This window comes from Crinia signifera, chromosome 4 (assembly GCF_055691185.1).
Source record: "Crinia signifera chromosome 4, ASM5569118v1, whole genome shotgun sequence".
NCBI lineage: Eukaryota > Metazoa > Chordata > Amphibia > Anura > Myobatrachidae > Crinia > Crinia signifera.
Window position 1 is genome coordinate 313,552,667 of NC_139220.1, and position 19,127 is coordinate 313,571,793.

At 46.9% G+C, this 19,127-nt stretch overlaps 12 non-coding genes across 12 annotated transcripts; all 12 read left to right on the forward strand.

Annotated features, from left to right (window-relative positions):
- Positions 1-658: 658 nt before the first annotated feature.
- Positions 659-740, forward strand: TRNAS-CGA (transfer RNA serine (anticodon CGA)). Its single transcript has one exon. It is a non-coding gene; the product is annotated as a tRNA-Ser (tRNA).
- A 1,273-nt stretch (positions 741-2,013) lies between these two features.
- TRNAS-UGA (transfer RNA serine (anticodon UGA)) lies at positions 2,014-2,095 on the forward strand. Its single transcript has one exon. It is a non-coding gene; the product is annotated as a tRNA-Ser (tRNA).
- Positions 2,096-2,305: 210 nt separating this feature from the next.
- TRNAT-AGU (transfer RNA threonine (anticodon AGU)) lies at positions 2,306-2,379 on the forward strand. Its single transcript has one exon. It is a non-coding gene; the product is annotated as a tRNA-Thr (tRNA).
- Positions 2,380-3,146: 767 nt separating this feature from the next.
- On the forward strand, positions 3,147-3,228 carry TRNAL-AAG (transfer RNA leucine (anticodon AAG)). The gene has a single exon. It is a non-coding gene; the product is annotated as a tRNA-Leu (tRNA).
- A 2,801-nt stretch (positions 3,229-6,029) lies between these two features.
- Positions 6,030-6,103, forward strand: TRNAT-AGU (transfer RNA threonine (anticodon AGU)). Its single transcript has one exon. It is a non-coding gene; the product is annotated as a tRNA-Thr (tRNA).
- Positions 6,104-10,734: 4,631 nt separating this feature from the next.
- TRNAS-UGA (transfer RNA serine (anticodon UGA)) lies at positions 10,735-10,816 on the forward strand. Its single transcript has one exon. It is a non-coding gene; the product is annotated as a tRNA-Ser (tRNA).
- Positions 10,817-11,337: 521 nt separating this feature from the next.
- TRNAL-AAG (transfer RNA leucine (anticodon AAG)) lies at positions 11,338-11,419 on the forward strand. The gene has a single exon. It is a non-coding gene; the product is annotated as a tRNA-Leu (tRNA).
- A 2,758-nt stretch (positions 11,420-14,177) lies between these two features.
- Positions 14,178-14,259, forward strand: TRNAS-UGA (transfer RNA serine (anticodon UGA)). Its single transcript has one exon. It is a non-coding gene; the product is annotated as a tRNA-Ser (tRNA).
- Positions 14,260-15,471: 1,212 nt separating this feature from the next.
- On the forward strand, positions 15,472-15,545 carry TRNAT-AGU (transfer RNA threonine (anticodon AGU)). The gene has a single exon. It is a non-coding gene; the product is annotated as a tRNA-Thr (tRNA).
- Positions 15,546-15,813: 268 nt separating this feature from the next.
- TRNAL-AAG (transfer RNA leucine (anticodon AAG)) lies at positions 15,814-15,895 on the forward strand. Its single transcript has one exon. It is a non-coding gene; the product is annotated as a tRNA-Leu (tRNA).
- A 1,384-nt stretch (positions 15,896-17,279) lies between these two features.
- On the forward strand, positions 17,280-17,353 carry TRNAT-AGU (transfer RNA threonine (anticodon AGU)). The gene has a single exon. It is a non-coding gene; the product is annotated as a tRNA-Thr (tRNA).
- A 508-nt stretch (positions 17,354-17,861) lies between these two features.
- Positions 17,862-17,943, forward strand: TRNAL-UAG (transfer RNA leucine (anticodon UAG)). Its single transcript has one exon. It is a non-coding gene; the product is annotated as a tRNA-Leu (tRNA).
- Positions 17,944-19,127: the final 1,184 nt, after the last annotated feature.

The following is a 19,127-nucleotide window of genomic DNA, read 5'->3' on the forward strand; positions in this document are numbered from 1 at the left end:
GGGTTGCATTGGTTTTACACCAGTGGGATTCGTTTCTGTTACTTGAGGCTTGTGCACACTTCGGCCAATGCCGCTCGTGTACACTTTATCCGCAAGGTCATAAACCTGGAATCGCTGACCCTGCTCTATAGCATCTGGGCAAGAATGTTCTGGCAAAGGGCAAGTTGGTACTCGCTGTTCCCAGATACATTTTACACAGGCAACCAGCCAGCCACAGGAAATCTCTTAAAGTCAAATGCAGCTGCTCACTCCTATAAGGAGCTTTTGGGACAGCCACCGATGCCAGGCATGGAGGCCCCACAGTATATACAACTACTGAGCCAATGACATTATATCAGTGCCTTGCATTTTATCTGTCTCCTTTCTATGGCCTTACCCATAAACATGAAAATTGTGTTTAAAAAAAAATATTTTTTTTTTTAAAGTTCTGAACTAACAGCAGCCAAAATAAAACATCCAATGAGAATATAAAATCTGCAGAAAAAAGAAATAATAACAAAAATGAATAATAATTATAATACAATAATAACAACAACAACATCAATAATAATAATACAATAATAATAACAAAAATAATTACATTGTTTATTTTATTTTTTAAAAATAAAAAAATAACGACTCAATATAACACAACAACCTCTGTGTTTTTTTTCATCAAGCTGTGATGGCCGAGTGGTTAAGGCGTTGGACTCGAAATCCAATGGGGTCTCCCCGCACAGGTTCAAATCCTGTTCACAGCGGTTTGAGATTTTTCTTTGAAAAATATATTTAAATGAATAATAAAATCCCATACTTAGAGTTACTACCTTACATATGGTTTGTGCAACCTAAAATTGCTTATCTTAAATGAAAAAGTTAGAAAAATGACCCATGGGTTTGGCTTCAGATTTCAAGGTAACAATTTTAGCACCACCTACTGGTCACACAGCGGTATTTTTTTTCCAATGTCCTTGGGACCAGCAGTGACGTTACACCCAATATAATGAAAAGGAAATAGTGCAGGTTTCTGGTCAAATGTTTGCCGACATGGTTGAGAATAGTTCAAGAAGATTGTGGAGAGATAAATGGAGAGAGATAAAGTTCCAAACAGGAACAGGCTGCATTACAAAAAAAAATGTCAGTTAGATTATTATGATGATAATGATAATAATAATAATGAATAGATAATTATTTGGGGAACACACACCCAAATTCCTTCTATTAAATTTGATCCGCGAATGCCTTCAATAATTTGTCAGGATGCAGCAGCAGTCAGGGGCGGATTGGGACTTGATTCCGGTCCGGGAGCGGGGGAAGGGGGGGTGCGGCTGTATGTAATGTGCGCGGGGGGCGGCGGTGGTATGTAATGCACGCGGAGGGTGCGGCCGTATGTAATGCGCACGCAGGGGGGGGGGGGGCAGCTCACCTGCTGCTGCTTCTTGTTTCTGAAGGCCCTGGGAGGTGCTGTGCCACTTGAAGGCCCTGGGAAGTGCTGTGAGCGCATGCGCAGCAGCTGCCCGCGGCCCAGCCAGCCCAGGCTGCAGCACGGCTGGCTCCTTTTTAAAGAGTTTTGGGCCGGCCCACCGGGAAATGGCCCGGTTTCCCAGTGGGCCAATCTGCCCCTGGCCGCAGTACAACTCAGACATGTGCGCAGACTGAAAACATTATGTGTGCACCATTGATGCAGCATCCACCTCTGAATCAGGTCTATTGTGACCACTGTAGCGTATCCAACATGGCTGCCTCACCCGGTACACCATTGTGTACAATGATCAATGCATGGATCTGAAGTTCTCATCCAGTATATTTATCGCTCCCCGTAATGTGTCATCAATTCTAGTTCTATTAAAAATGGGATGTTGTTTATAGCAACCAATCAGACTCGACTTCTTATTTAATTAGAACCTTCTAGAAGATAATATATATAATATGATTGGTTGTTATTAGGGGCAAAATCCAATCTGCAATAGAACTCCAAGCTCAGTGCATTTACCTTGCTCTTGTAGGGAAGATCTCACAACATCGTTCATGTCAGCTATGATGGCTGAGTGGTTAAGGCGTTGGACTTGACATCCAATGGGGTCTCCCCGCACAGGTTCAAATTCTGTTCACAGCGAGCTACCGGGTTTCTTTTTACAATTTCCTCTTGACAATAAAGGCCAGTGAAATTGAATTGGGGACATTGTCCGTGACAACCAATCAGAGATACTAGCTATCATTCTATACTATGACCAGACGAATGACGGATCCAATGCTAACTTTTTCTCATCACACGAAGCCGAAGACTCAAAAAGTAGAAAAAGATTTTCAGGTACTGTAATCACCTGGTGCTGTGGCTTAGTTGGTTAAAGCGCCTGTCTAGTAAACAGGAGATCCTGAGTTCAAATCTCAGCAGTGCCTATGTTTTATGGATAAACCCAAGGTCAGCGCCGCACAATTGATAGATACAATGGCTAAATCAGACTGAACAATTAGTACTTATCAATCAATAATCTATGTAAATATGCTCATTTTACGGTATTGTAATTTTTGGAAAAAAAAGAAACTGTTTAACTCTGATTCTTGTATGGAAAATGTTCTGTTGGTTAAACAACAAAGGAAAAGGCCCGTGCTCAGCTTTGCACAGGAAACTATGGAGCCCACCGCTGCAAAAGCTGCTGCACTGCAGATGGGGCAGATGTTATGTGTAATCGCAGGGCTCACTGCGGGTCCTGCCTCCTGCACAGCTTTCCCAGGCTGTATGCAGAGAAAGCAGTGCGGGGATTTGGCCGGGGTGATTAAAAAAAGTAAAATAATAAATACCGGTGATCGGTGCTCTGGTGAGGGCACCCAGTGCAGTAAAGTGAGGCTGCTCACTGTGCAGCACCGGGGGCCAAAGTAGGAAGACGATACGTTAACAACAATATAAGGGCCATATGTATCAAGCTTCAAAAGGTGATATAATGGAGAATGATAAACAACCTGCCAATCAGCTCCTACCTGTCATTTTTCAAACCCAGCCTGTAACATGGCAGGTAGGAGTTGATTGGCTGGCTGTTTATCACTCTCCACTTTATCACTTTTGAAGCTTGATACATCTGGCCCTGAAACCCTAGCTTTAATTGCTACCGGTGTGTTGTTATTTCTGAGACCAGCAAAAAACAGGGGGGGCACAGCTGCAACCAGTTGGTAGCGTGGCCGAGCGGTCTAAGGCGCTGGATTAAGGCTCCAGTCTCTTTGGAGGCGTGGGTTCGAATCCCACCGCTGCCAGTATGGTTTTTTTTTTGCCCTTCTCTTATGTATTGCAGGTTTCCTGGCTTTTAGGCATAAAGGTGCCCTTACACCAGGCATGTCCAAACAGTGACCCTCCATCTGAAACTACACATCCCAGCATGCCTTGCCATAGTTTTAGTATTGCCTAATAGAAAAACTGGGGCATGGCATGATGGGACTTGTAGTTTCACAACAGCTGGAGGGCCGTACTTTGGACATGCCTGACTTACACTGTCCCGATTTGTCCAGTTTTCATCCAATGACGACAGATCATCCCGATATATCGGATGAAACCTGCATGCGACATCCGATCTGATGCGCTGTCCCGTGCACATCGGATTGTGTTCGGAGATCTTATGTGCAGAACATAAGATATATCGTAATCGGGCCCATCGGCAGCACATCACCGGTGCCTGACCTGGAGGCTTACCAGATTTTTGCCAATATATGTAAGATCTTTGAATTACCTACTACCAAATATTATATCATTGCTAATGTCCCATGGGTGCGCTGAGGAAAACCTGTCTATCTAGTCTAGAACAATCTCCTCGCTCTCAGCACCTGAGGGGCATTACTAATATGATTGCGCAGCTTCTATTCTATGTATTATTAGTATCTTAAGGTGTGTACACACGGGTGCGATATGGCTTCCAATGTTGACGATATAGTGCACATCGGAAGCCATATCGTATACCGATTGTGTACTTTTCAGGGCTTGCGAGCCCGATGCGCTGCCGATGCGCGCTCCCGAGTGAGCACAAATCGGCAGCGACATAGTGAGGGCAGGCAAGACTATATAGTGCAGATCTGCACTATATAGTCTTTGTGCCTGAATACTCACTATAGCTCCGGTGGCCAGAGGGTGAGGGGCTTCTCCTGTGGCTGCGCTGCAGGGCTGATGACCCAGAAGAAGTCCGCCTAAAGAGGAGGGTGGGGGGTGTGGCCTGATGTCTGCATGGCGGGGGGGAAGCTGATGTGCCGCGGCCCCGGGTGTCGCAGCATGCTGACATCCCGGCACCCTGGTGACAGGTACTGTCCTCTGCTCTCCTTCATGTTCTTACACGGTCGACATGCTGCCGTGCGATGCGAGTCCCGATGCCATCAGATCGCATCGGGACTCGCATCGCACGGCAGCATGTCGACTGTGTGCACACACCATTACCTGCTCCTGTTGTGTAGATCTTGCATAAAGTTAACCGGTTAGGTAGCTGTGGTGGCCAAGTGTTTTGGTTAAAATGTGTATAATATATATATATATATATATATATAAAACAAAGAACAATGGTCTAGGTATTGCGCTATTTACATTAATCAGCAAGCCACAACTCTAGAATGTCTCTCCTGTTAGTGAGAGACACAAAATAGTATGAACAGAAAAGGGGTTGTCCAGAGTGTGCTCTAATGGTGCCACCTAGCAAGTACATCAACATGATATATCAATCATATATCTTCTGGAGTAAAATTCAGTTTGTTCGAATATTAGTCCTTTATTTAAAAATTCCAACGCGTTTCGTCAACACAACTTCATCAGGGGAAATGCAATATATAGAATAAATTATATGAAGGATAATCCTTACATCGAACAACGCATTAAAATCAATAAAGGGTTGTGGGAACAATTTCCCTAAGGTAAATCTTTCAATGACCTGCAGGCAACGAATGGTGACGCCGTATCAACGGAATAAGATGACCACACTATAGGGTACTCGCTTTAGAATGGAAAATCCCAGCAGTAGGAAGGTAGTCCACAATCAGGACAAACAGTCAACTCCACTGCAGGTTGAAAGTGAGTTTTTCACTTTTATTGTCCTGAATGCCGACATAGTCAACGTGGACACCGTCTAAGTGTACCGCGTCCCCTCACATATGGCAAGCTACACTCGCCATGCTTCGTGCACGGTGCCTCGCTACGCTTGCCACATTATTTTATTCACCCACTAGGCCGTAGTGGATGGCGGGGCATGAAATACCGCCTGTCGGCACGTCGGCGCAAAAAAATATATGAAAAACTCATGTTGACCTAAATCTTGTGTTGACCTTCAAGCCATGTCAACCAATTTGAGGTGTCTACCTTTAGTGGTCAACCCGATGCATGTCAACTTAATTAGGGTCAACCTTGGGACTGTATCAGATTTATCTCTCCCCATTATGTGTCATTAATTCCAGGCATTGCCTGTTATGCCATAAAAGTGGAAGTCCTGCCCGTGGTGACCAATCAGATTCAAGATGTCATTCTATAGCATAAGCAGATGAATGCTCCAATGCAAATATTTTCTCAACAGTGACGTGAAGCAGAAGAATAAAGAAAACCAAGGTGTTTAGGTTCTCATGGCCGGATAAGAAGAGGGGCGATAAGGGCCCCCACATACTCAGCCATTCTGAGGGGGCCCCCACCGTAGCAGATCACTGTGCTCCCGCCTCCACTACCGTCATGGACAGCTGGACCGCCGGTGCTGAATAGCAGAACAGGGCAGCCCAGCGACGGCTCAGCTGTCCAATAGTACTTACAATCACACAGGGTCCATAGTATGCCCTGACACCCGCTGCTGATGCCCAAACCAGAAGTTGCCAACCAACCCGCAAGTCCCACGCGGGTGGCAAGGAGCAAGCGAGGATGCCGGAAGACTCGGCGAGGGGCACGGAGCGCCGTTTGTGTTGTTGCACTGGTCTCGTCTCCCCACCGCAGACCGATCCGCAACTACTGAGTGCCAACAATTGTACTTGTCAATTTTACAAAAGTGTTGCCCCATGGGACCTCCACCAGCCTTGATCCAGACCTGTAGGGCAAGTGAGCACCTGGCGCTGTGGCTTAGTTGGTTAAAGCGCCTGTCTAGTAAACAGGAGATCCTGAGTTCAAATCTCAGCAGTGCCTATGTTTTATGGATAATACAAAGTCAGTGATTAGGGCAGGGATTCCCAACCTCGGTCCTCAAAGCGCACTTAAGGTTCATACGCACTATAATGATTTTTTGACCAATATCGTTCTGAAGGGCCCTGCTGTAGGACATTGGTCAAAATATCTTTCAGTGTGTATGCACGAACAACGAATGACCCTCGTTCATCAAGGTTGTATGACGACTGTGCAGGCAGCCCAATGCTCAGCTCTGTACAGGAAACTATGTAGCCCGTCACTGCAGGAAATGCTGCACTGCAGATGGGACATGTATCATATGCATAGCTAGATTTGGGTAACTTAGAACCATACCTCCCAGCATGCCCCTCTCCAGGAGTGACACAATGCTCTGCTCCTGGACTTCCCTGGTAATGCATACCTCCCAACTTCTGTCCGTATGAAATAGGGACACTCGCGCGGCGAAGCCGCGCGAGTGGGCGAAAAGGGGGCGGGGCGTATGCAAATGAGGGCACGGCTTATGCTAATTAGCCGCAACCTCATTTTCATACGAGAATAGACGCTGTGCGCATGCGCACAGCGTCTATTCTACTAGATTGGGGGTCTCCCAACTGCCACCCCCCGCAGCGGGACAATGCCTGCCGCGGGTGGGACAGCGGGACAGGACCCGAAAATCGTGACTGTCCCTCTAAAATCGTGACAGTTGGGAGGTATGGTAATGTAGGATTGCCGTCACCTGTGATAAAACGTCTTTCTTATCAATTAACTAGCTCCCCACAGGTGATGGCAATCATACATTACCAGGGAAGCCCAGGGACAGAGCATTGTGTCCTCCTGGAGAGGGGCGTGTTGGGAGGTATGTAGTAACATAGTAGTTGAGTTTGAAAAAAGACGTATGTCCATCAAGTTCAACCATTGACCTAAATTCATCGTCCTCACTTTGAAATATATACTTTGTTATAACATTGGCTAAATAGGGGTTATGGGTTGTACCCCTGAATGTTTTTTCCAATAAATGTTTGTCCAACCTTATTTTAAATATGCTCAATGTGTCTGCCATCACCACCCCTTCTGGAAGGGAGTTCCATACCTTTACTGCACCGAAGTCAAAAAGTTGACATGGGGTTTTTCACTGTTTTTTTACCCGAATGTCGACACAGTCGACATGGACACAGTTTTAAGTACACCGCGTCCCCTCACATGGCTCGCTGCACTCACCATGCTTCGGGCACGGTGCCTTGCTGCGCTCAGTGGATGGTAGGGTATGAAATACCGCCTGTCGGCACATGTCGGCTCAAAAAACAGTGAAAAACCCCATGTCAACCTCTTGACTGTCAACCTAACCCATGTCGACCTAACGCATGCTCTGTATGCACTGCTACATTACAATTCATACTTACCTACTTTTGAAAACGAGTTTCAGGGATTATAGTTGGAAGTAGAAGTTTGCACTGTGCCCCATTAAGGGGGCGTGACATTCTCCACCCAAAGGGGCGTGTCTACTTCCATATATGGAGATATTGTGAAAAGAGATTGTGAACATGGCACTTAGAATCTTTTAAAATGAATTATATCCAAATGTAGATAAGCTCCAGAGCAGTTAGTAAGAGCTACTATACTTGGTAAAGTGCTGGGAAATGGTGCTGATGATTCAATGTAAATGTATCTATCTTTTATTCCCTTTTTTCCCCTAAAATGTAACAGTGTAATGTGGGCTAGGTGACATGAGGGAGATTGCTAGACCAATGAGTGAGAGAGGGAGACTGCTGCTGTTTCAGGGAGACTCCTGCAGAATGCAGGTGGGGAGGTAACTATGTTACAATTACAATTAGGTGGTGTATGGGAGTTTTTAGATTTAAAGATGCCAGATTCTCTAAGCTTCAAAAGTGATAAAATGGAGAGTGATAAACAGCCAGCCAATCAGCTCCTACCTGCCATGTCACAGACTGTGTTTGAAAAATGTCAGACAGGAGCTGATTGGCTGGCTGTTTATCACTCTTTATTTTATCACTTTTGAAGCTTAGAGAATCTGACTGGCCCCCAATCATGTGAAGACCTTAAAAAATCTGCCAATCCAATTGCAATATTGGGGACCGTATGGGTGCAAATTGCAATATTGGGATTTCATACAATCATAGAACAAATTGCTATGGATTCCAGACAGGGCCGGCGCCACCACTAGGCAGGACTAGGCATTTGCCTAGGGCGCCGGCCACTGGAGGGCGGTACTGAACCGCCGAGGTACCATAGAGAGGGAGCAGGTGAGTATGTCATCCTCCTCCCTCTCCCCTTCCCGACCCCCATGCCACCCGTTAATTAACGCTGCCCCCTCCGCGCCGCCCGCTTCCTGCTCCCCGCTGGGGGGATTTCAGTGCGGCAGTATCGCCCGCACACACTCCCCCCCGTGCCGTAACGCACCCGCCGAACCAACACCCCCCCACACTCCCACCTCCGTGCCGTAACGCACCCGCCGAACCCCCCCTTCACAGTATCGTCCGCCGGGCGGCACGGGGGGCTTTGCCTGGGGCGGGCGGGGGGCTTGCACCGGCCCTGATTCCAGAGCGCTGATTTATGGAGGCCTTTAGATGCTGATTGGCCAGTCAGAGGACAGCAGCCTGCCTGCATGCAGAGAACAGACTGACAGCTCTGACAAACCCTTCCTGCAGTTCCCCTGGTGTGTGATCCAGCACGGCAGGAGTTACAGCACTTTCCACACAGCTGCTCCCGGTCCCACAGTTATCTGGCTGAGCCTGACACTCCCTCTGCAGGCATCCTGCTCAGCCATCCTGGAGAGCAGATAAGTGCACACACACGGGGTGTTTCTGGCCAGCGTGTATGGACAGCAATGTGTAAGAAAATCGATGGGCCGAAAATCCCTCAGTGCGTACACACTAAGCAATTTCCTCCTGTCCAAACGATTTTCCCCGGGGTGGACGGCTTTCCATAGCAAGATGCTATGGAAAGCCATCCACCCACCATTCATCTGCCGGAAATACCATGTAGGAGCGCGCATCTGCGCTCAACACTAACCACCGGGTCGTACACACTGTGTGGCTTTTGAGATGAAAGCAGCTCAAACCAAAACTGAGCTGCTTTCAGCTCAAAGTCGCCAGGTGTGTATGGGCCATAAGAGAAGTAAAAGCACATGAGGGAAGAGGGCCCTGCTTGTGAGAGCTTACATACTGAAGGGGAGGGGCAGAGAGACAGGGGTGACTCATGCTGCTTTCCCACTGCAGAACCGTTTTAAGTTACAGGTAATCTTAAATGGTATTTAGCATTCCCACTGCAGCAGATTACAGTTTGAAATGCCATTTAAGTCCCATTCCCATTGCAGGTAAAACGTTTTAGCTCTTCAAAACGTTTTTACAGCATTGGTGTGCAGTGGTGCTAGTAATATATACATTGCTGGCCTGTGCCAGCAATGTATATATTACTGGCTGATAAATAATCATTGGTGTGCAGTGGTACCAATAATATATACATTGCTGGCCTGTGCCAGCAATGTATATATTACTGGCCGATAAATAATCATTGGTGTGCAGTGGTACCAATAATATATACATTGCTGGCCTGTGCCAGCAATGTATATATTACTGGCTGATAAATAATCATTGGTGTGCAGTGGTACCAATAATATATACATTGCTGGCCTGTGCCAGCAATGTATATATTACTGGCCGATAAATAATCATTGGTGTGCAGTGGTACCAATAATATATACATTGCTGGCCTGTGCCAGCAATGTATATATTACTGGCTGATAAATAATCATTGGTGTGCAGTGGTACCAATAATATATACATTGCTGGCCTGTGCCAGCAATGTATATATTACTGGCTGATACTCCGTTACTGGCTCAGTGGCTCCGTGTTCAGCGGGGGGGGGGGGCGAGCAGGTCTCCGTGGCGGGGGGCGTGGCGAGCAGGCCGGGAGGGGCGGAGCGCCCAGCTTGTGTGGCCGGGCGGGGGAGCAGGACTGCCGGGCGGTGATTGACAGCGGGACGGCGCCGGTGAGCGACAGCGGGACGGCGCCGGTGAGCAGCGGTGAGTATATATCGCTGCGGGCCGGGAGGGGGGGTGGCAAGGGAGGGAGCAGACAGCTGGACTGAAAGCCGCGCATCTTTCAGCCCGGCTGCTGTATACAGATTCAGCGATGATGGCTCAAATATGAGCCATCCTCGCTGCATCTGCTGGTAAAACCGTTTAAGAGGCATTCCCATTGCCTCTTAAACGGTAGATTACCGGCTAAAACCCTGCTCTAAAAACGGGTTGAAATACCGTTTAACTTTAAACGGTATTTCAACTCTGGCGCTTTCCCACTGCAGCCTTAAACGGTATTTTGCCCTCAAAAATCGGCAAAATACCGTTTTAAGGCTGCAGTGGGAAAGGGGCATCAGATGGGGAAGACAGCGAGCATGGAACAGAAGGGTAGGGTGAGAGTTGTGCTGGGTTTGTTTTTGAAGTTTTCTATTATCTCCATGGTCTCTGTATTTCATACAAGTATAAACCTCTGTATTGTGTTCATACTGTTATGTGCCTTAAGTCTCATTGATGAAAAGTGCTATATAAAAATAATAATTATTTTTATGATCATCACCAACGTCATCACCATACCTGATCCTGTTTTGTTGATGTTACAGAAATGTACTTGCAAGCTGTGATGGCCGAGTGGTTAAGGCGTTGGACTTGAAATCCAATGGGGTCTCCCCGCACAGGTTCAAATCCTGTTCACAGCGAGCTGGAACACTTGTTTTCTATTCGCTACTACAATTTTATCTTGACAATAGTGGTGGCAGACATCCTTGTGGAAGTGCGGACCATGGTAACCAATCAGAATCAAGAATGTACAGCATAACTAGGTGAATTTTTTGCAAATATTGTCTCAACAATGACACAAAGCAGAGGAACAAACCACACAAAACAAAAATAACGCTGTTCCAGTGCAGCAATCACCTGGCGCTGTGGCTTAGTTGGTTAAAGCGCCTGTCTAGTGCCTATGTTTTATGGATAAACATAAGGTCAGACCATATGGTATAACAATATTTAGATACAATTAATAAATCAGACTGATCCATTGGTATTTATCAAGCAACAATCTTCTATGTAAATAAGTTTTTTGAAACACGTGTCCAATTATTTATCTTTGAGAGTCCGGGCCTTCGTTAGGATGTGTTTGGCCACCACCATCACAGGAGATACCATGCACCAGACCATTGATGAGTAAATAAGGAGGGAGACATCAAAGACATTTCCAGGTGGTAGCGTGGCCGAGCGGTCTAAGGCGCTGGATTAAGGCTCCAGTCTCTTCGGAGGCGTGGGTTCAAATCCCACCGCTGCCAGGTTTCATTTTTCCCATTTACAAAATTATGCTATAATATCCCCAGCATTCCATGAGCCCTTGGCTGATATTACCCTACTGGACCTCCTATAATTAATGACTGTATCACCGGATGTCTTTCTCTGCCAAAAAAATGGTCATGAATATATTAAGTGTATCAGACATAATAACATTTTATGGCAGAGAAATCCAGATCTTAACTGCTCTAACTGTGAAGAACCCTTTCCTTCACTGTGCTGGAAATCTCCTTTCCTCCTTATGGGATTCCTGTGTGTCCTGTGCATAGACCCCATGTAATCAGAGCGCCTTACGGTCCTCCCTGATCTATTTATTGATATTAATCATGTCCCCTCTTACGTGCCATTTTTCTGGGATACGGTCATTTGGTCTACAGCATTATGGTCGACAGTCATTAGGTCGACACCATTAGGTCGACATGGTAAAAGGTCGACATGGGTCTAGGGCGACATGGGAAAAGGTTGAAATGGTTCTAGGTCGAAAGGTCATTAGTTTGACAGGTCTTTAGTTCGACAGGCCGTTAGTTCGACATTGTCTAGGTCGACAGTCAAAAGGTCGACATGGGGTTTTTCACTGTTTTCTGAGCCGACATGTGCCGACAGGTGGAATTTCATGCCCTACCATCCACTATGGCATGGTGGGAGAATAAAATAGTGTGCCGAGCACAGCGAGTGATGTGAGGGGATGCGGTGCACTTTAAACTGTGTCCATGTTGACTGTGTTGACATTCAGGTAAAAAAACAGTGAAAAATGAAAAAGTGAAAAATCCCATGTCGACCTTTTGACTGTCGACCTAGACAATTTCGAACTAATGACCTGTCGAACTAACGACCTGTCAAACTAATGACCTTTCGGCCTAGAACCATGTCGACCTTTTCCCATGTTGACCTAGACCCATGTCGACCTTTTCCCATGTCGACCTAATGGTGTCGACCTAATGACTGTCAACCATAATGCTGTAGAACAAATGATCCCAACCCATTTTTCCAATGTAAGCATTCCTAGCCTGGCTAATGTCCCTTAATTAATTTGGTCTGTCTTCTCTGGAGCCTCTCCAGTTCCATAATATCTTGTTTAAGGCACCTATTACTCTGGATTCAGGCAGAATTCCAGCTCTGTGAATTAGAGGCCGGACATGTGATCATCATCATGTCTGTGATCATCAGCGCTGCCAGGAAACAGGACTCCCCTATTGGTCCAGCTCAGATGGCAAACACAGTGGCTGCACACACATAAGGTCAACCCCGCCTCCCAGAGGTTAGGGGAAGGTTCATCAGGTGGTGGGGCTCACCCTGCTCCTGTCGCTGAGCCAATGGTATGACTTTCTTCAAAATGGCTGTGCTGTGGCCCAGGAAAAAACTCATTGCTAGGTTGGGCAGCAGTGGGCCCCGCTGCAATGCACCTGTTGCACCAATGGTAGTTCCGCCCCTAACTGTGACCCCCACAGCAGCAGATGATCAGCAAACGACGTTAGCGGAGTAGCTGGGGTTTGACAGCCTGAGTCAGGATATCCGTAATAACTACCGGTTATGTCCTGATGTCACAGTGAGTCCATGCAGTGCACCTATAACACTCGACAATGACACCACCTAAGTGTACCGCATCCCCTCACACTCGCCATGCGTTGGGCAAGGTGCCTTGCTGAACTGGGCATTGCTATTGTAAAGCGCAACGGAATCTGCTGCGCTATATAAGAAACTGCAAATAAATAAATAAATAAAATTCTGCCGCCAGTCAGCACATCGGCTAAAAAAACAGTAAAAAAATCATGTCGACCTTCCCATTGTCAACATAATGCTTGTGTTTACCTTCCAACCCTGTTGCTCTTAGTCATGTTGACATATTTCAGGTGTCAGGAGGCGTTTAGATGCTGATTGGCCAGTCAGAGGACAGCAGCCTGTCTGTATGCAGAGAACAGACTGACAGCTCTGACAAACCCTTCCTGCAGTTCCCCTGGTGTGTGATCCAGCACGGCAGGAGTTACAGCACTTTCCTCACAGCTGCTCCCGGTCCCACAGTCATCTGGCTGAGCCTGACACTCCCTCTGCAGGCATCCTGCACAGCCATCCTGGAGAGCAGATAAGTGCACACACACGGGGTGTTTCTGGCCAGCGTGTATGGACAGCGATGTGTAAGAAAATTACTGTGCCGAAAATCCCTCAGTGCATACACACTAAGCAATTTCCTCCTGTCCAAACGGTTTTCCCCGGGGTTTAAGGCTTTCCATAGCAAGAGAAAACCATCCAACCCACCAGCAGATGAGCGGCAGCAGTCGGCGGTGATACAGGAGCGCGCATCTGCGCTCAACACTTACTGCCGGGCAGGACACACTGGGCGGCCTTTGAAATCAGCTGAAACGGCAAAACTGAGCTGCTCTCAGCTCAAAGTCGCCTGGTGTGTATGGGCCATAAGAGAAGTAAAAGCACATGAGGGAAGAGGGCCCTGCACATGAGAGCTTACATACTGAAGGGGAGGGGCAGATGGGGAAGCCAGCGAGTAACAGAAGGGTAGGGTGAGAGTTGGCTGGGTTTGGTGAAGAAGTTGGTTTTTAGTGCCCACTTGAAGTTTTGTGTTATCTCCATGGTCTCTGTATTTAATACAAGTATAAACCTCTGTATTGTGTTAATACTGTACATTGATGAAAAGTTCTATGTAATAATAATTAATATTATTATAATCATCACCAGCGTCATCACCATACCTAATCCTGTTTTGTTGATGTTACAGAGATGTACCTGTCAGCTGTGATGGCCGAGTGGTTAAGGCGTTGGACTTGAAATCCAATGGGGTCTCCCCGCACAGGTTCAAATCCTGTTCACAGCGAGGTGGTATACTTTTGTTTTTTAATTTCTACTACAATTTTCTCTTGACAATAGTTGCGGCGGACATCCTTGTGGAAGTACGGTCCATGGTGACCAATCAGATTCGAGCTGTCCTACAGAATAACTAGATGAATTTTTGCTCCGATGCAAATATTTTCGGTACTTGTTTCCTAGCACGGCCACAACGATCATGATCGTGGGCATCGTAAGGGATTTCCCTATAGGGAACAATGTTAAATGCCTCAATTTAGTCGCGATGCCCCCGATTTCCCATAGGAAACAATGGTAAATGGGCCAGAAACCCCCCAAAACACCCCTGAACAGTGAAATGTCCCCCCAAAAGTATTTTACGCCACCCCACGATCAACGCGAACCCGAAGCGTGGCGAGCGGCGGCGGTACGCGTCCTCCGACCTTTTCATACCCCCACTATCCACGTCGGCGTGGAGTTGAGAATAGAATAGTGTGGCGAGCGCAGCGAGCCACCGAGCCCGAAGCGTGGCGAGCCCCGCGAGGGGACGCGGATACCTGTGAAGCCCGCGAAGGGACGCGTTTACCTGTGAAGGTATCCGCGTCCCCTCGCGGGGCTCGCTACGCTCGCCATGCTTCGGGCTCGGTGGCTCGCTGCGCTCGCCACACTATTCTATTCTCAACTCCACGCCAACGTGGATAGTGGGGGTATGAAAAGGTCGGAGGACGCGTACCGCCGCCCCTCGCGGGCTCGCTGCGCTCGCCACGCTTCGGGTTCGCGTTGATCGTGGGGTGGCGTTAAATAGTTTTGGGGGGGAATTTCACTGTTCAGGGGTGTTTTTGGGGGTTTCTGGCCCATTTACCATTGTTCCCTATGATGATTTGTTGAAATTGAGGCATTTAACATTGTTCCCTATGGGAAATCGGGGGCATCGCGGGTACATTGAGCCATTTAACATTGTTTGCTATGGGGAAATCGTGGCCATCGCGTCTGCACCATTTAAGCCTTTTTTAGCCGCATACGACGCGAACGACACGATTTTGACTGTTTTCAATGCATTTCAATGGGAAAATCGGGGGCATCGCGTCGGTCGCGTCGTATACCACTAAAAATGACACACGATGCCCGCGATTGTGGCCGTGCTAGGAAACAAGTACCATATTTTCTTAACAATGACACAAAGCAGACAAATACACAACACAAAACAAACAAAAATAACGCTGTTCCTGTGCAGCAATCACCTGGCGCTGTGGCTTAGTTGGTTAAAGCGCCTGTCTAGTAAACAGGAGATCCTGAGTTCGAATCTCAGCAGTGCCTATGTTTTATGGATTAACCCAAGGTCAGACCATATGGTATAACACTAGTTAGATAAAATGAATAAATCAGACTGATCCATTGGTATTTATCAAGCAATAATCTTCTATGTTAATAAGTTTTTTAAAACCATGTCCAATTATTTATCTTGGGAGCGGTCGGGCCTTCATTAGGATTTCTTGGCCAGATCCACCATCACAGAAGATACCATGCAACAGAGGCCGACTGTGGAGATGTTCTTCATGGCCAACAACAACTCACAGCAACAGGTGGTAGCGTGGCCGAGCGGTCTAAGGCGCTGGATTAAGGCTCCAGTCTCTCCGGAGGCGTGGGTTCAAATCCCACCGCTGCCAAGCTTTTTTTTTTTTCCCCCATAGCAGCTGTCCATATACCTTTACAATATAACACAATATAACCCACTATTATTGCAGTTGCTTAAATATTTGGTCAATTGTACTAGTTTAGGTGTGAAGATTTGCACCCAAAATGTCTGACCCTGAGCCACCCATAACTACATCACCTGGCCCATTTCTTATGGTGGAGAGAGATCTCGGAACGTACACTCTAATTACACATACATCAAGAGGTGTGATCATGCTGGCACTTGTAGTTCTACAAAGAATTGGGTTCATGGAGTCGATAGTAAGAAGATCGACATACATTTAGGTCGACAATGGGAAAGTTTCCTGGATTTTTGTGTAAGCCGATGGACACCGTCTCAGTGTACCGCGTCCCCTCGCATTGGCGAGTGCAGCGGCACAAGAAAAATTTGACCTGCATTCAAAAGGTTGACATGGTTTTTACGGGTTTGTTTGTTTCTATGTCAACATACGTTGACATGGACAGTGTGTAATTGTACCGTGTCCCCTCGTGTGCTCACTGTTACATTCTCCCTTTATGCCCACTGGGATGGTCAAGTATGAATGTGTTACATGAGCCCACCAACCAGCATCTAGGCGACCTCGTCTCCTTGGTGGGTCACTAACATTAAGTTTGAATCAGGGGCACAGGACACAAATACCAGGTAAAAGCCGGTCACCCCCGGAGCAGCGCACCAGTGGCAAATTAAAGTTCTAGTGAGTTCATAAGGTAGGCAATTTACATGTGATTTGGGGTCTTCTCATGGGATGGCGGCACCGGGACCTGCGAGTTGCACCAGCTGTAGAATCGATCTGTTGGATCGCATCAGGGCCAGGCAGGCTTGGCTGGGATTACATGCGATATATCGTATGCGAAAGAACTGCATACAATATATCACACTTGTTAGGAAGGTCCTGGGTGGCTCAAGGTGGGATTGTGGGTGACTTCTCCATTCGAAGTGTATGAGTCCCAACATTCAAGGGTACTATGGGCCTTAAGGGGGTCTGACAGCAGCGGCCGAATGACCCGACTTTTTGAAAGCTGGGTCAATGCCGCTAATTACCGGGTTATTCGGGGGAGGGGGGGGGCGCTGCCTGAAAGCGGTATAATTCTTAATTTTGAGCATCCCTGTATCTTTCTCACCAATAGTGGTTTATTTATTGCACTCATTATTTTATATCTATTTTTTTCCTTTCTGTAGTACTATCTTATGTACCTTCCACAATTAATAAATAGTATTGTCTTCAGAAACATTTGCATTCAATTTGATGTAACTTTATTGCATTGATAAAAAGATGCAAACGTTAACTCAGCAGCGCGGAATGGATTGTACAACACCTCTAATAAATAAAATAAATTGATGTAGAGTGGCCATCCGGCGCTGTGGCTTAGTTGGTTAAAGCGCCTGTCTAGTAAACAGGAGATCCTGAGTTCAAATCTCAGCAGTGCCTATTTTATTATTTTTATCGATAAACAAAGGTTAAGTTAGTTCAAAGCATCGATAGGTAAAATGATTAAAGTAGACTGATCAATTGTTCTTTATCAGCAATAATACTCTATATCAATATTATACTTTCCTACCTGACCCTGTCCATGAGGGAGAAAATGCTCTGTTCCTGGACTTCCCTGGTAATGTGTGATTACCATCACCTGCGGTGACACCTTTCTTATCAATTCCCTAGCTGCTCACAGGTGCTGGCAATCCTACATTACCAGGGAAGTCCAGGAACAGAGCATTTTCTCCCTGAAGGAGAGGGTCAGGTAGGTAAGTATGATTTACCTTCTCATTATTTTAGTCCTGGGTACTGATCCATTATTAATGCCGTACCTGTTTCTATTGACATGTCCGACTTTGTGGGTGGAACATTTTACAAACTGTCCCCCAATTTAATGTTCATGGATGGCAAGGCATGACAATGTAAAGTTTTATACTTCAAACTTAGCTGAGTCCTGCAGGTTGGTAGTGTGGCCGAGCGGTCTAAGGCGCTGGATTTAGGCTCCAGTCTCTCTGGAGGCGTGGGTTCGAATCCCACCACTGCCATTACTTTTTCTTTTTTTTCTACCCTTAATAGAATATCTGCATAAAAGCATCATTATTATCTACTGAAAGTGAAATATTTCAAATTATACCTGTCCTATGAGGGAAGGCGCAGCCTCTGCTAAGATTGTCACAGCAATGAAACGCGTTAGCCTTTTTTAATATTTGCATCAAATTCTATTACCTTGATACTGCTGCACATATTGGCTGATGTTAGTCACATGGATCTCCGTGCACAGATACACATGGGACCTTATTCAGGTCTGCCCCCTCCAGCAGGTTCGCACAGGGGAGCAATGTTTGGCACGCACGCACGCAGCATGTGTGAACCATAACCTCCATGGCGTAAGGGGCTGCGCCCCCTTAATTTGTGAACGTTTGAATTGTGAGAAATATGGTTAGAATTGTATGACAGATGCCTGTATTGCAACTTATAGGTGAAATGTGTTAAATAGAGAGCATATGATGTGGAAGGGGGGTGTATTGTTTTGTTTAATTAAAAAGCGGTTACAGAGAAAGATGTACATTGATAGTGTGGATGGTACGGTGACATTTGTGGGTGTGGGGGGGGGTGCTGTGTGTGCATGTTGTTTAGGTGTGTGTGTGTGTGTGTGTACAATAGTATAGTAGGGTGTTTTTGAGTCAGCGGCTCCCCACTGGTGGAGGTCATGACACAGGAAAACAGGAGACTGGGTAGTGATAGGGGTGTGTGGGCATACGGGGGACTAAAGAGGAGGGTGGGAGATACTGTGCCAGTGGGTGAGGGTCCAGCGTGGCAGCACAGGAGTACAGGACGGTGGCCCTGAGTCAGTGTCTCCTCCTACTGGGTGGGAGTTAGGGTGCATGAGAGCAGGAGGCTGGGCTATGAGGCATGATAGGGGCATGTGGGCAACACAGCGTCAGTGACTCCCCAGTTGTGGCAGTTACGGTTCAGGAAAACAGGAGGCAGGGTAGTGATAGGAGTGTGTGGGCATAAGGGGGACTAAAGAGGAGGGTGGGGGACACTGTGCAGCTTCTGCCAGTGGGTGAGGGTCCAGCGTGGCAGTACAGGAGTACAGGATGGTGGTCCTTAGTCAGTGTCTCCTCCTACTGGGTGGGAGTTAGGGTGCATGAGAGCAGGAGGCTGGTCTATGAGGCATGATAGGGGTATGTGGGCAACACAGCGTCAGTGACTCCCCAGTGGTGGC